Source organism: Candoia aspera, chromosome 10 (assembly GCF_035149785.1).
Source record: "Candoia aspera isolate rCanAsp1 chromosome 10, rCanAsp1.hap2, whole genome shotgun sequence".
NCBI classification, from domain to species: Eukaryota; Metazoa; Chordata; class Lepidosauria; order Squamata; family Boidae; genus Candoia; species Candoia aspera.
This window is the reverse complement of record NC_086162.1, coordinates 26,039,843-26,053,210: the sequence shown is the minus strand read 5'-3', so window position 1 is coordinate 26,053,210 and position 13,368 is coordinate 26,039,843. Positions and strand designations below refer to the sequence as shown.

Below are 13,368 nucleotides of genomic sequence, written 5' to 3'. Positions count from 1 at the left end.
CTCAAAGCAGGGCCCCGGGTTCTCCCCCTTGGTCCCATGTTAAGCTGCAAGATAAAACTGAGTGGGCCTCCCTGGCCAGCATCTAAGGACCATCTGTGGGTGGCACACTAAGTCAGCCTGGCTAACCCGATCAAGCAGGGGGCAGCTGTTAATCTTCCTGGCTTGGTGGGGTTTGTGTTCTCTGAACCTGCCTAATGATCCATGGAATTGTCCGAACCAGGAAAAGTGGCTTGAGTAAACCATGGTTCAACTAGGGACTGTAGTTTTGCCAAGCGCAGAGTCCAGCACCAGGTACAGAATTGCTCCAGCTGTGTCCCTTCTCTGGCCACAAGGCCCTGCAATCACAATAGGGTGTGAACCCGATGCCAACCCGTGAGGTTCGTGTAATAGTCTGCTGTGTGATCCCACAACAGCAGGTTAGGGGTAACCATGACGCTGCTACCTGCGGGCAGATCCGCCTCAGCGGGAGCCCCGAGAGGACCCTGGCAACGGGACGAGGCGGCGGGCACCCGGCAGCTCGTCCGGCCGCGGACCTCACCCACCCCGGCCCCCGGCCGGGAGAGCAAGGCTGGGCGAGAAGCGGCGGGCGGGCGGGTGCGCCCCCTCCGCAAGCGCCGGACGAAGCTCCCGACTTTCCAGCAGCGTCGGCGGGGGCTGCCCGGCTGCAGCGGTGCTAACGGGAGGAGACCGGGGAGGGAGGGACTTCGAGGCGGCCCCTCCTGCAAGGGCGGAGCCACCGATTGGAAAGGGGGCCGGTCGGATCTCGGAGCCTGCGGGCGCGGAGGCCCTTCGAGGATCCTTGAGGGGGCCCTCGTGTTCGCGCCCTCCCCGGAGGGCTCTGGGTCAACCCGGGCGCCCCCCGCTTCTCCGTGCCTCTCGGACGCGGGTGTCGCCCCCTGCCCGCCCGGCCTGGAGTTGGCCCCGCTGGAACGCCTCGCAGCCGGCGCGGCGGCTTCGCGATCCCGGGGACGGCGTTGCCCCGTTCCGGCGCTTGTGCAGCATCGCCTCGAGGGGGCTTCCAAGTGGCTCTCCCGTAACAGCGGCTTCAAGGGCGACTCGCTCAGCGCCCGGTCTGCCCCGAAGCCGCTTGCCTCGTCCCGGGGAAGCGGAACCCGCCCGGCGGCCCCCGGGGCTTGGTCGCTGCCTGTGCTGCCCGGGGCCGCGCTCCCACCGGGGGTTCCGAGGCGGGCGCGACGGGCATTCGGGTTCGGGGCCTGGCGCGGAGGGAGGGCGAGGGCCGCCGCGCTCTCTGCCCGCCCTGGGGCCGACCGCCCGTCCGCCTAGCCGTGCTCCTGGCCCAGCGGTCATCCCCGTTCCCCGGCGGGGCTCCTGGCGGCCGGGGCGCCCCCGCGCTTCCCCTCGGGGACGGGTAGCGGCCGCGGGGCTTTCTGCTCCGGAGAGGTCGGCGGGAGCTTCCTTCAAGGGCAGAAGCTTTAATCGGAGCTTCTGGCCGCCGGGCGGGAGGCAGGTCGCCTCAGTCCCGCCCCGGGGAAATCAGCTCTCTTTCCTCTTCTGCTTTCTTGAGGCTGAGCCAGAGGTGGCCCCGCGACAGCTGTCTGGGCCTTTCCTGCTTGCATGCTGGACGCCCTGCGGGAGGACTTTAGAGAGCCGGCTGCCTCCCTCTGCTTTGGACATCACCTTCCGCCCGGCGTGATCCAGAGAGTAACATCTTGATAAGCCGACGTTTCTTTAAGCCAGTGTTTTTCAACCTTGGCAGCTTGAAGATGTGCGGACTTGATCTCCCAGAATTCCCCAGCCAGCCTTGCTGGCTGGGGAATTCTGGGAGTTGAAGTCGGCACATCTTCAAGCTGCCAAGGTCGAAAAACACTGCTTTAAGCAGAGGTTACTGTCTTCATGTAAGGCTGAGCCATTACCGTAGAGGCCCATCTTCTCTGGAGGGTGGAGGTCCAGTGTGGGAAGATGTCAAGAAGGATGGAAGGGGGAGAGGCCCATCCTGCCCTGCTGTGACCCTGGAGACACACACACACACATGCTTTGCCCCACACGCTTGGCTGCCCAAGCAGAGCAGCTAAGGCCATTCCCTCCACAGCCCCCCTGCTCTTTGAGGTCCAAGTTATCAAATACCATGGGATGGCCAAGTTCTTTGGCCCAAGAGATGGAAAATCCCCCAGGCATCTCTTCCTCCTTGGCTATAAAAATACAATTGTAATAAACTGGTTTTTGTGGATATAATCTGCATGTATTTATGTCTTTGTGAACATGCCTTTCCTGAACTTTAAGGGAGGATCTGCATTTGTCTTGGATCTGGTTCAACTTTTTCTGTGGTTAAAAAAATACTCTGTGTGAGTTCTTCAGAACTAAATACCTTTTATTAAGCATCTTTGGGCTAGTCAGGGTTCAAAGGCACCTCCCAGTGCAAGGGGGATTTCCCAGTCTTCCTAAAAGTGCCTGAATTCAGGATGCAATTTCCCCAGGGTGAGGAGACCCAGTCCAGGCACTTTGTTGCTTTGTCATTGCGGCCCTTGTTGGTCCTGTCAGCTTGGGGGTGGAGGAGGAATTCTAATTTTCCTAAGTAATTTGCAGTCATGATCCTTACATGTCTGCAAAGTCATTCCATTTCCCATAGGCCTCCCCTTTCACCACTAATTAACGCGTGCTTTCTTGCTGATTTCCACTGGGACAAGGAGAAAATGGCACTTGCTCTAATCCTGCTTTCTTTGAGAATGAACGTCCTTGGCAGTTGTCTACGCAAAAGCGACGCCAATTGAATTCAGAGGGGCTTCCTCTCACAGAAGTGGGAATGCAGTATGAAATGGTCCCACCCTTCCTGCTATTGTGTGGCCTCCCAGTTTCACCAGCAGGTCCTTGGGAGCTTTTCCCCTTCCCTCGTTTCAGGCTGGGGGCCACTGGCAGGAGAGAGCCCCTCGATACTCCAGGATCCCCATCTGCCCCTGTCGCTGCTTCATGCTTGAAGGCTCAGCAGACATCAGCATAGGAGCTGAGCTGGGGCACATAAAAAGCAGTTGGAGCTTCAATTGCACCTCTGGGTTGCCATCTTGACCTTTTTGACCATGCCCTGCAGACCCTGCCTCCTGGATCTGAGGCCTGGCTCAAGCTAAGCCACATTGGGGGTAAACATCTGAACTGACATCTGATATCCAGCATGTTGGCACGCACTGGCTCCATTGGATCCATCTGGGCAGACCCGGCATCACCAGCTGGCAGCAGGACCCCCGAGGCCTTTCCTCTCCATGCCACGCACAGCCACTTGGTCTATACCGGCTGCATCTCCGTTAACTGCTCAGTTAGACTGAGTGGGGCTGTGCGGTTCACAGTTCAGCCTACGGTGGCGAGCAGGCTCACCTCCTTATGCCGTAACTTGGTTGATGTGCTTGGCTGTAGCATGTGGTATAAAAACAGCAGCCAATTTGCTAACTCAGGTTTGGCATATCATTGGAACCAGCCACTGTGTCCACCTGGTTTCTAGTAAGTGGGTTTGGAATTGCAATCGAATTCCTTCCCCCTCCAAATTCAGTGCTTTTTATGGAGCAAGCAAGGGGGGTATTCCAGTGCTCGGTGTCTTGAAGGAGGGGGTAGCTGCAGCCACTGCGATGGACAGCGTGGGACCCGCTTTGGTTGAGGTGGCTGCAGTCACAGAGCAAAGGAAAGGGGGGGGGGGAGAGGGTCTGCCTGCCTGGGGTCTTCAAGGCTGAGGAGTCCCGCCCACACTCAGGCCTGTACAGCCTTTTCTCCCCCTACCCCGCACAGTTCTGCCAAATGGGGAGGAGGGAAATTGAACCTGTTGCTTGGTGGGGATAATTGCACTCATGGGCTGCTGAAAGCCCTTCCCAATTAAATGGTTACTTACAACAGGAAGTAAAACTAAAAGCTGCCCCAACATTTGCTGACCTTGAGCTGCAAAAACACCAGACCCATTCTGAGATTCACGTTTCTTCGCTTTTAATTATGCTTCCGATGGCAAGGCACAACAAGAAAGGCTGGGCTGAGACAGAAGGGCCATCTGCTCCAAGCGGGTCTCGGGGAGGGGACGCCTTTGAAGTTGGAAGAGAGGGGAACAAAGCGCTGCGTGAAAGACCTTAAGGCGTCTGCAGGAGCAAATCTTCCGCGCAAGGCGACAGTCCTGATGGGGCTCAGAGTGGGGGGGAAGGTCCTCAGTTGATCAAATACATTTGCCGCGCTGTTAACAGGGGGAGCTGGAGACGAATTTGCTTTCCAGTTCTCGTTCTTCTGCCTTATCCTGACGCCCCAGTTCACAGGAGGACTGAGCCAGTCCTTGGCGGCTGCGGGATGGACTCCGGGGTTCTGCCTTTCGCCTGAGTGCTTTGGTTTCGCTGCTGCTGTTGCGACGAGGCACGGGCAGAAGGGAAGACCCTGGGAAGGCGGTGCCCACCCGTCTGCAGTGGCCGTGGTGTTGGACCGTCAGGCACGGGGCTCCGGGGGCCACCTTGGCAAGCATGGGCAGGGCGGTGGCAGCTCCCTTCTTGGCTCCCTCCCGGCCAGCCTGGGCAGTTCAGGTGCACTTGCAGTAGTAAGCAGAGATAGCGTCGTTCCAGTCACCAAAGAGCCCCCTTTTGAATTCCTGCAGCCGCGGATAGGCCCCTGTTTTAAATTTTCGGGTGTTGCCGGTTTTACCCTTCCTGTACCAAACGGTGAGCTCGCAGCGGGGCGCCACCACCAGCGAGGAGACCTTGTTGTTGAAAGCCGTGGGCATGTAGGGCTGGTCTTCCCCGGCCGGTGCCACCAGAACCTTCCCAGCGCAGCACAGGTCGTAGTAGGGGCTGTCGTCCGTGTACATCTGGGAGCAGATCCTGGTGCCGTTGGGGTTCTTGAGGTCGGCAGGGGCCGGGCACTGGGCCTGGCTCGTGGCGAAGAGCAGCGGGAGGAGGAAGAGGAGGCCGAGCAAGGCCTTCATCTTGACAGCAGCTGGAGTGTCTGGGAAGAGAGAGGGTGGCTTTATAGAGCTGTCCTCCGCCGGGCACGGCAGAGGCAAGGTCAGCCCATGGAACATGGGCCGGGCTTCAAGGTCGCAGGAGGGAATGGGCCAGCTGGGATGTGCTTTTCGAAGGCAGCCTTGGCAGCTCACGAGATATGCCAGGTGCCAGGGCTCTCGTGCCAACTTTGCAGGGCTGCTCTGCACCCCTTCATCTACCCTTCTGACGAGGCAAAACAGATTATCTAGTAACATACAGCCTCCCATACAGCTTCCCTGTGCAGCTGGAATCTTTCCTCCTTTTTTGATCTTGATTACGCTGAAGGGTGACTTGCTCCCCTCTTCCCACCACACTGACAGAAGGGAGGGAACTTTATCAACCTCCCCCTCCAGGGTGCCAGTCTTAGCTTTCCCACTTGGAACCCCCCCCACCTTTCTCACCTGCTGCCTCTCCCAGGGCCCAGCTGTGACCTTCCCTTGGCAGATGGAGGGCCTGGGCTCCCTGCCACCTTCAGCACCCTGCCCCCATCTTTTCCAACCACATTTTGAAGCTCACTGGGCGTGGAAGCTGTCGACTGCAACCACCCCAACTCCCCCGGGGGCTTCTTCTGCAGCAAGCCAAGCACCGCTTCGGTTGCTTTGGGTTGGACGGAGAGAAAGGGGCGGGCTGGACTTCCCACATCTGCAGGCTCAGCAAGCAAGCATTGGAAGGTCTCCGGTCGGTTGTGCTCCGATTCTGCCCCTCCCAACAGGCCCCCGAGCAAAGGGTCACCCTGGGGAAGGCAGGCTCCAGGGCGAAGGGGTGCTTCCCTTGGGCTTGCCTCACGCCCCCCCCCCCAGGGTCCCCTCGCGAGGAGGCTCGGCACTGCGGTAGGGCGACCCTACCAAGGGCCGGGGGCAGGGCTTGATTTCCACGAAACCCCGTGGTCCTCGACAGCGGGAGCGGTGGAGGGAGTTGGTGCCGCTCCGGGGCTTTGGGCTGCACCGAATGTGGCTGGGACCGGGGGCGATGGGCGGTGTAGTCCGAAGCAGCGCGCCGTAAGAGAAGGCTGCCAGAGTGGGAGCCATCCTCTTGGGGCAGACCCCTGACCGTCAGCAGCACTGCTCGGCTGGGGAAGACAAGCGAGGCTTCTTCGCCACTAAGAGCAAAAAAGGCGAGAAAAAGCCGAAATCAACCCGAAAGAAAAACCAGACCAACTAAATCGGTGGAACAGTAGCGACGGGAAGGCGGGGCCGGGCTCGCACCTGGCCACGCCTCTCCTCCCCGTGATTGGTTTGCTTTCGCTTTCTCGCCGAACTTGAAACGGCGCTTGCTCCGCCTCGTCTTGCGTCATACCTTCATCACAGCCTCCCGCCCGCTCCAGTCTAATATACATGCGGCGCCCAGAATCCTTTGCGGCCACCGGCTTCGGGAAAATACCTGGTGAAAAGCGGGCACTTCCCAGAAACATCTCACGAGCGGGAGACACACATCGTGAAAAGAAGCCGAGGCGCTTATTCGTGATTTTCAGCCCGTATTCGGGCGTGCTCACTCTCACGTGAGAAAGCGTTCGGCAGGAGGGCGCCCGGGCCGGCGGAATTCTCTATCAGCTTTGCGCAGTGGCAGTATCGTAGCCAATGAGGTTTATCCGAGGCGCGATTATTGCTAATTGAAAACTTTTCCCAATACCCCGCCTTGACGACTTGAAATATAGTCGGCAATGGCAATTTTTGACGGTCTCTACGGAGACTGATTTCCGTTGTTACCAAAAATAGAGGAGACGTTTTGTTACTGGCCCAGGGGGGATCAAGTACTTCCGGTGTGTTGTGCTTCTGGCAGGATTTTCGACCGGAGCCCTGCTAAAAACCCTGGACGCGGCTGCGGGTTCGTTTATGTTGCTCTTAGTTACGCGGAGAAAACCTGTTGTTTTCTGGCATGCCCGCTGCGCACGCTGGAGGGCAAACTCCTCGAGACCTCCTGGAGCTGTTTTACCCTAGCTTGGTGGGAACCGGTCTCGGCCTCGCACGTGGGAAACGGCGGCGTTGGCTCCCCTGGCTTAGTGTCAAGAACCACAAATCCTGGCGTTCTTTGCCAGCATTTAACTGGCAGCAGAGAGAGCAGGGTCCCCCGCGGCGGTAGGGTAGTTTTCCGAGTCCTGGAAGGCGCAGCAGCTGCAGGCAGCCTCCAAGCGGGTCGGGGCCCTGCTGGTGGGACTGCCTGGCGCCAAGGGCAGGTCGGAGGGCGAGCACTTGTTCTCACCTGAAATGGGCATTGCGACAGGGCTGCCAGCCTCGGGCCCCTCCCAAGACGTGGGGCAGCTGCAAATCTGCTGCTTTGCCTTAGCAAAGCTGCCCTCCGCTTTTTTTTTTTTTGCAGGCTGGTCCATTTCACACCCTTGCCTGTGTGCAGCTGCTCCTTGCAGGACCCGTTTCCTGTAAGGAATGCCTAAGACCAAATAAAAGACTCAGACTCTAAATCAAGTTTAAGCTCTGGCTTTTATTTAGAATAGAATGCACACCAGTAAAAAGCTGAGAGTGAAGGAAGCGCCAAAAGTTGAATTAAATAGTCTCGTGCCAAACAGCGCTCCACCCCCACACTCCCCGGGTGTGCCCCACGAGTTCCACGGAGTGACAGGCCATCAAGACTTGATAGGTGAGAGGTTGTCCAGCCCCATTCGCCCCGGGCATCACCCTGTTTATCTTCCTGCGAGGTAATGGTCCATTACCGGGCGATTAGACCTCGATATTCCTCAAAAGCCCGGACGCGCCTTTCCGAACCTCGCCCTGATCCTTTCTTTATCAGGGGCATCAATGGCCGATTACCGGGCGATGGGACCTTGTTTGTTCAGTAGATCTCCCAACCCCATTACCTTCTTTGTCCGGTTTATCGCCCGCACCTCTCCAGCCATTGACACGCATCCGTGCTTTGTCATGCGAGCCGTTACGATGTCGCAAACATCGCAACAGCGATCATGACATTTCCGGTGGGAAGGCCCCGGGGACATTTTGCAGCTCTCTTTGCTCCATAGGCAGAATCCTTGACAAGGACTTTTTAACGGGCACATGGATTGACTTGGCTGGCCTTGGCATATGCCCTGCACACTTTGGAGGGAGGAGCGTTTTTATTTTTGCTTTCAGGTGCCTCGGGAAGGAGTGCCGCCTCCTGTGTGAGAGATGGTGGGTGCGTAGGGAAAGGGCTTCTTCTGAGGCGAAGGCTGAATCTTGCAATTCCAGTCAGCTCTTGAATTAAAAAGATGGGGTTTTTTGACCTTCCAGGATGGTGAGAAATGGCTTGTTGGGTTTTTTGAAGCCTTTTCACGGAATCCCTTAACTGATTAAAGCAAGTGGCCTACCTAGGAATAAGTGGCAAGGAACTCAGTGGGAATTACTGAGCAGAGATGATTAGGAGAGCATGGGAAAGAGGGCAGGCCTGCCTGCATTTTGTCTCCCAGCTGCCATTTCCTGAGGCACCTACCTACAAGACTGTAGGCTTGTAATGGATGGCCTGGAAGAAGGATCTGTCCCATCCCATAATCCATAAATGGGCAGGTTTGTCTCTCCACCGTGCCCTCCCTTGCCCTTCGACTAACTGCCACGCCTTTTGCTCTCCAGCTGGTTGTTGGGCAGAACACCTGCCCATTTATGGAGAGCAATTCTGCTTGGGAAGCCTTGCACATCTAGCAGTTGTGGTTTTGACCCCATCTGATTCTCCCCTCTAATCAGCAGGCTGCTTTTAGCCACCATTCTGGGCTGAAGAGTGAGGAGGAAGGGGAATAGAAGGAGCAGCAGATGTGCTTTCAGGTGGCACAATGGGGGGCAGTGGGCAAAGGAAAGGTGCCCCTGTGACTGGCCATGCTTTGACATTACGGAGGTGGCTTCATCTCCTGCCTCTGAACTGGAGGAAGGTAATTTATGCACCCGTTTCATATTCCCTACCTAATAGTTTTATGTTTCCGACAAGCTTCAGTTGTTCTGTTGAGAGTGGCTGCTGCTAAGTAGGCTTCTGGCTTGTGCAAGTAAAGGTGGAGGCACAAATTACCTTTCCTGCCAAGGGCAGGAAAATGGGACAGCTTTGTTAGGGATGCAAAAAATGGAAACAGCCTGAAGGAGTGCTGGAGAAGGCTTTAAAGCCTTTTTAATGTTCTGTTAAAGATACCCTGTGTAATTTGCAGAATGTTTTTCCCCAACCCAAGGACTGGCTCACAATGCAGAATTGTGTCCACCCCTCCCTACTGCTTTTGTTCTGGTTAAATTGTGCCCTGATGTTTTACTGGTTTTAACCTTGAGCCATCAGAAGGAGTGTTGTAGCAGGGGGGAAAGGAAGAAGGAACTGTAGTTGGATATGCGCTCTACGAAGTGCCTCACAGGGTCCTCACCCTGCTCTATAGTCCAAAGTTTGGGAGCAGCTTGCAAGAGAGAGTATTGTAATAGCAACTTCCGTGAGTTAAACAAAAATTAGAGCAACGGGAAAATAGCAGGTGGTGCCCTTTGGAGCTGATAGGATAACCCAGTATTTCTCAACCTTGGCCGCTTTGAGATGTGGGGACTTCAGCTCCCAGAATTTCCCAGCCAACATAGCAACCAGATCATGAAACCTCATAGAAAGGCAGAATTGTCCCTCTGGTTTGTCTTTCAGCTATTTTTTGGCAATGAATCTCAGTGCAAAGCCCATAACACAGATTTTTGTCTGATGTGAAAAAAGAAATGCTATTTTTAAAAGGCAGTCTGCCACATGGGAAACATGTTTTAAAGTATGTGTCAAGATGGGTCACAGGAGGGCGGGAAACAGACACCCCCTTTTGTTCTCAGGAGTAAGTCCTGTGGAGCCCAGTGGAGCTTGCTTCCGAAGAGTTTGCAGAAAAGTAGGAGGGTCAGTTTTTAAAGTCCAGGGAAGAATGCAAAGAGGGGTCTCCAAGGAAGGGGTGGGTTTAACACCTGCACTGCTTCCTCTCTTCCTTGCCACAGATCTTCAAATCTGAGACCAGCTGGAGGATTGAGAATCTTCCTGTCCTAATTGCTTCCCCTCCAGGAGTGGCTGATCCCAATCAAGCAAATCACGTTGTGGCTTAGTGCCAAGGCTGTACAAGGCTGTTCTTTAGCAGTGAAGCTGCGAGGCTGTGCTGGCACCTCTTGTAAGAAAAGGTGTCGGGAGATACTTGTGATGTCAGAAGGCACCCTGTAGAGGCAGGGACCGGACCCTCGATGACCCATTTCAGACTGGATACTGTCCTGATTTGCAAATGGTTTACTGGCAAGTAGCAAGCAGTCACGCACCACAGCAGACAGGGACCTGGCTGTGCAAGCATACAAACATTGTGGGAATACATGCAGGCGAGCAAGGCGCTGCCTAGGAGCTGGAATTCAGCTGAGAGCCCAAACAGAGCATGGCTTGGAGATGCGGACACCATCTGTGACAGCCTGGGAGTCCACCCACCCAAGAGGTTAATGGCCTGGTTAGAGTCAGAGCTGAGATTCCGAAGGCAGACAGGAAGCAAGGGCACGGGAACATGGATCTGAGGCTGGTGAGTTGTCCCCAAAAGGAAACCAGCTGTTGGCAGCTGTTCTTACTCAGGCCAGATGCAGGGGTGGCTTGATTACAGGCATTTGTGCCTGTGCTTCTCATGGAGCAGAGCAGAGTGGCTCTGCTCAGCTCTCCGAAGCTCCAGGGGCGTCCTTGGACTGGGTACTCTGCCCCTCGTCCTTGACTCCTCCTGCTGTGGCCAACTGGGTCTGCTGCAGGTGGTTGGTTGCGTGCTGAGGTTGACAACCAGCTGGATCGGCCCCTCAGCCTTTGAAGCCTCTGAGTCAGAGGAGGCATCGAACACACAGGCTTTTGACCACCACTGCCCAAGTGCCCAGTTGCTTTGATGGCGCTTTTGCTGAGAATATGGGGAGCTGAATGTAGTCAGGTGAGCTCACTTGTGCCCAGGAACAGCCTCCGGGGCCTGACCCTTTCCAGGATGTTCTGCAGGGGTTCAGTCCAGGGATCCTGGGGGAAGAAATGGCTGATTTGCTGTGGCAGGACGGACTGTACTAAAATTGTAAGCACCCTTTAAGTGCTTTCAACAGTGAACATGACATATCCTTCCCCTTTAAACCTAATGCAGCGTAAGGAGGGCTGGGAGATGGTTAAAAGCCCTGGGTTTGGAGCAGCTGGGGGTGTGTGGTGGGGGTGTGTAGGAGAGGCAGAAGACAGAAGGAAAGGAGGGTGAGAGGGGCAGTCAAGGCTCATAGCCAAGGTAGAGAAGGAGCAAGTGAGACTTTGTCCACTTAAAGGAGAACTGGGTTCGAAAGACAGTAGTATTGTTAGTAGTGTTAGTAATAGAAATAGTATAGTGATAGAATAGCTTAGTGACCTACATGTACTAGTTAGGATAGACGTAGTTAGAGTAGTAATAGTGATAGAAGTCCACACATCTTAAAGTTTAGTTGGAAAGAATTGTGTTAGTTGGTCACCTAGGTAGGAGAAAAGCACGTTTATACTGTAACTAGTGGTTTTATAAGAGAACCCCCCAACATAAAAGGGGTGAACAAAAGGTCTTCATGTGCAGTGCCTCATTTGGGAGCGGCTTGGTGAGTCTGAGTAGACAACTCTTGGGTATCAAACGAACCTGTGACATTCGCACCGTTCTGAACACAGGAAACACAGGACTCGCCCTTCCTTGAGCTACTCTCCAAATCTAGAGCAGAACGGGCAATTTCTTGGGAGACGGAAAGCTGGAGGTTAAACTCAGCTGGAGGACAGGGTATATTGAAAGGCTGTATCTCCCAGGTGTAAATCTATATGCTTTCAAGTTCACTGTTAGAGCCTTGGACTTTTTCGACCAGCAACTGGCGTATTGCTCTCTGTATGCGTAGTTAGAGATAGCTCTTTCTGCTGAGGACCAAGGCACAGCCAGGAGTCCCTGGCTCGGGTTGGCCACCCAAATGTTCCTGTGAATGAAGGGCAACCTGTCCTGTCCATCGCCGGTGCTCAGGGGAACTTCTCTGTTGTCTGCTCCAGATCCATTCTTCGTCTGTGCTTTGCTTTGCAAAGGGTTTGCTGGGGTCTCTTAATCACCATCAGTCCTATTCTGCATTTCTTTGGGCAGGTCTGATGCTGTCCGGGTTGGTTTCCCAGTGCCAAGACACGTGTCCCCCATGCCCAGGAGGGGCTGCAGAAGCTCACCTGCCTTCAGCTTTATTTTTCCTTTCTCTCCTCTTGGCCTAACCCATAGTCTTTTGGCAGCAGATGGGAAAGACTTAATTTATTTAAAAGAAGAAAGGGGAAAAAAAGTGAAGGTGTTTAATTGAATTACATATGTGTGTGGGGGGAGTGAAATTACTAATCCCATCAATGCATCGTTAGCTCCTGGGTGATTAATGCTGACATTAAGTTGAAATAATTCTCGGCAGCCTTTATGCACAGGCAGGATTTGCAGCTGTTTGGACAGAAATGAAACTAGGTAATTAATGCCGTGTCCCTGGCGGGATCTCTTGGCCTGTTGGGCAGAAGGGGGGCCCTTTGCCAAGAGATTCCTAGGGGGATGGGAAGCTGAAAACCAGCAATGCCACAGGCAGGGCTGAAAGTGAGCAATGAAGGTGCTGCAGGAGGAAGGAGAGGTGTCTGGAAGGGTGGTCAAAAGAGTCAAGATGGTGGCTATGCCAGTGTAAGCTCTGCCTGGGCTTTTTTGTGTGTGGCACATAAAAAGGCAGAGCTTCCATTGCACCATCATGTCTGCCATCATGACCTTTTTGACCACACCCCACAGGCATGGAGCAAAGTCTTAGGATGCAGCCCTTGACTAGCCCAGTGGCCAGACCTCCTGCAAGGGGAGGTTGGGTACCCAGAAATAGCATCTTGAATGCTGGATGGGGCGGGTTAGTCCCTTGGTCCTCTCCCATAAGCATCCTCGGGACAAGCAGCAGCCTGTGACCAAATTGTAGGTCAAGTCGTGCCCTCTTATAATGCTCAGGCCTGTCAGTTAGAGATGGGTTGTGTAGCACTGTAATTGTGCATCTTCTGCCAGTCCTAGGGACCGCAGTCATCTGAACCTGCTCCCAGCCTGGGGAGTCCTGCTCCCAGCCTGCTGCTGAGGGACCCCTTGCCGGTAGGCAAGTCGCCCCAGTGTGCTTTAGCCTGGCATGACCCCGCCCGCTAGATATGAGCCCTGCCCGCCAAGCCAAACTCTGACCGGACCTTGGGCCTTCCGGAGGGGACTGCTATTCATCTCTTCCCTCCACCTGCTAGGCTGGGGCTGATGGGAGCTTAGCACTAACCAGGCCAAGGCAGCAGAAGGAGGGAGGCTGCTCTGGAACCAGTCTTTCGTGGCGGACAGGAAGGCATGCTCGGATCTTGGGGGGGGCATGGGCTTGGCTGGCCTTGCCCGCAAGAGTTAGGATTGGGGAGGGGCTTGGGGGTACGGCCTGACCTTGTGAACCCTACACCTGGTTTGCACACTGGACACAGCCCAAACAGGGTTTGCTTTCGGCTTAGC

At 55.2% G+C, this 13,368-nt stretch overlaps 1 non-coding gene across 1 annotated transcript; it reads left to right on the top strand.

The window, feature by feature from the left end:
- The first annotated feature begins 6,500 nt into the window (after nt 1-6,500).
- On the top strand, nt 6,501-6,641 carry LOC134503755 (U4 spliceosomal RNA). Its single transcript, XR_010068588.1, has one exon. It is a non-coding gene; the product is annotated as a U4 spliceosomal RNA (small nuclear RNA).
- Nucleotides 6,642-13,368: the final 6,727 nt, after the last annotated feature.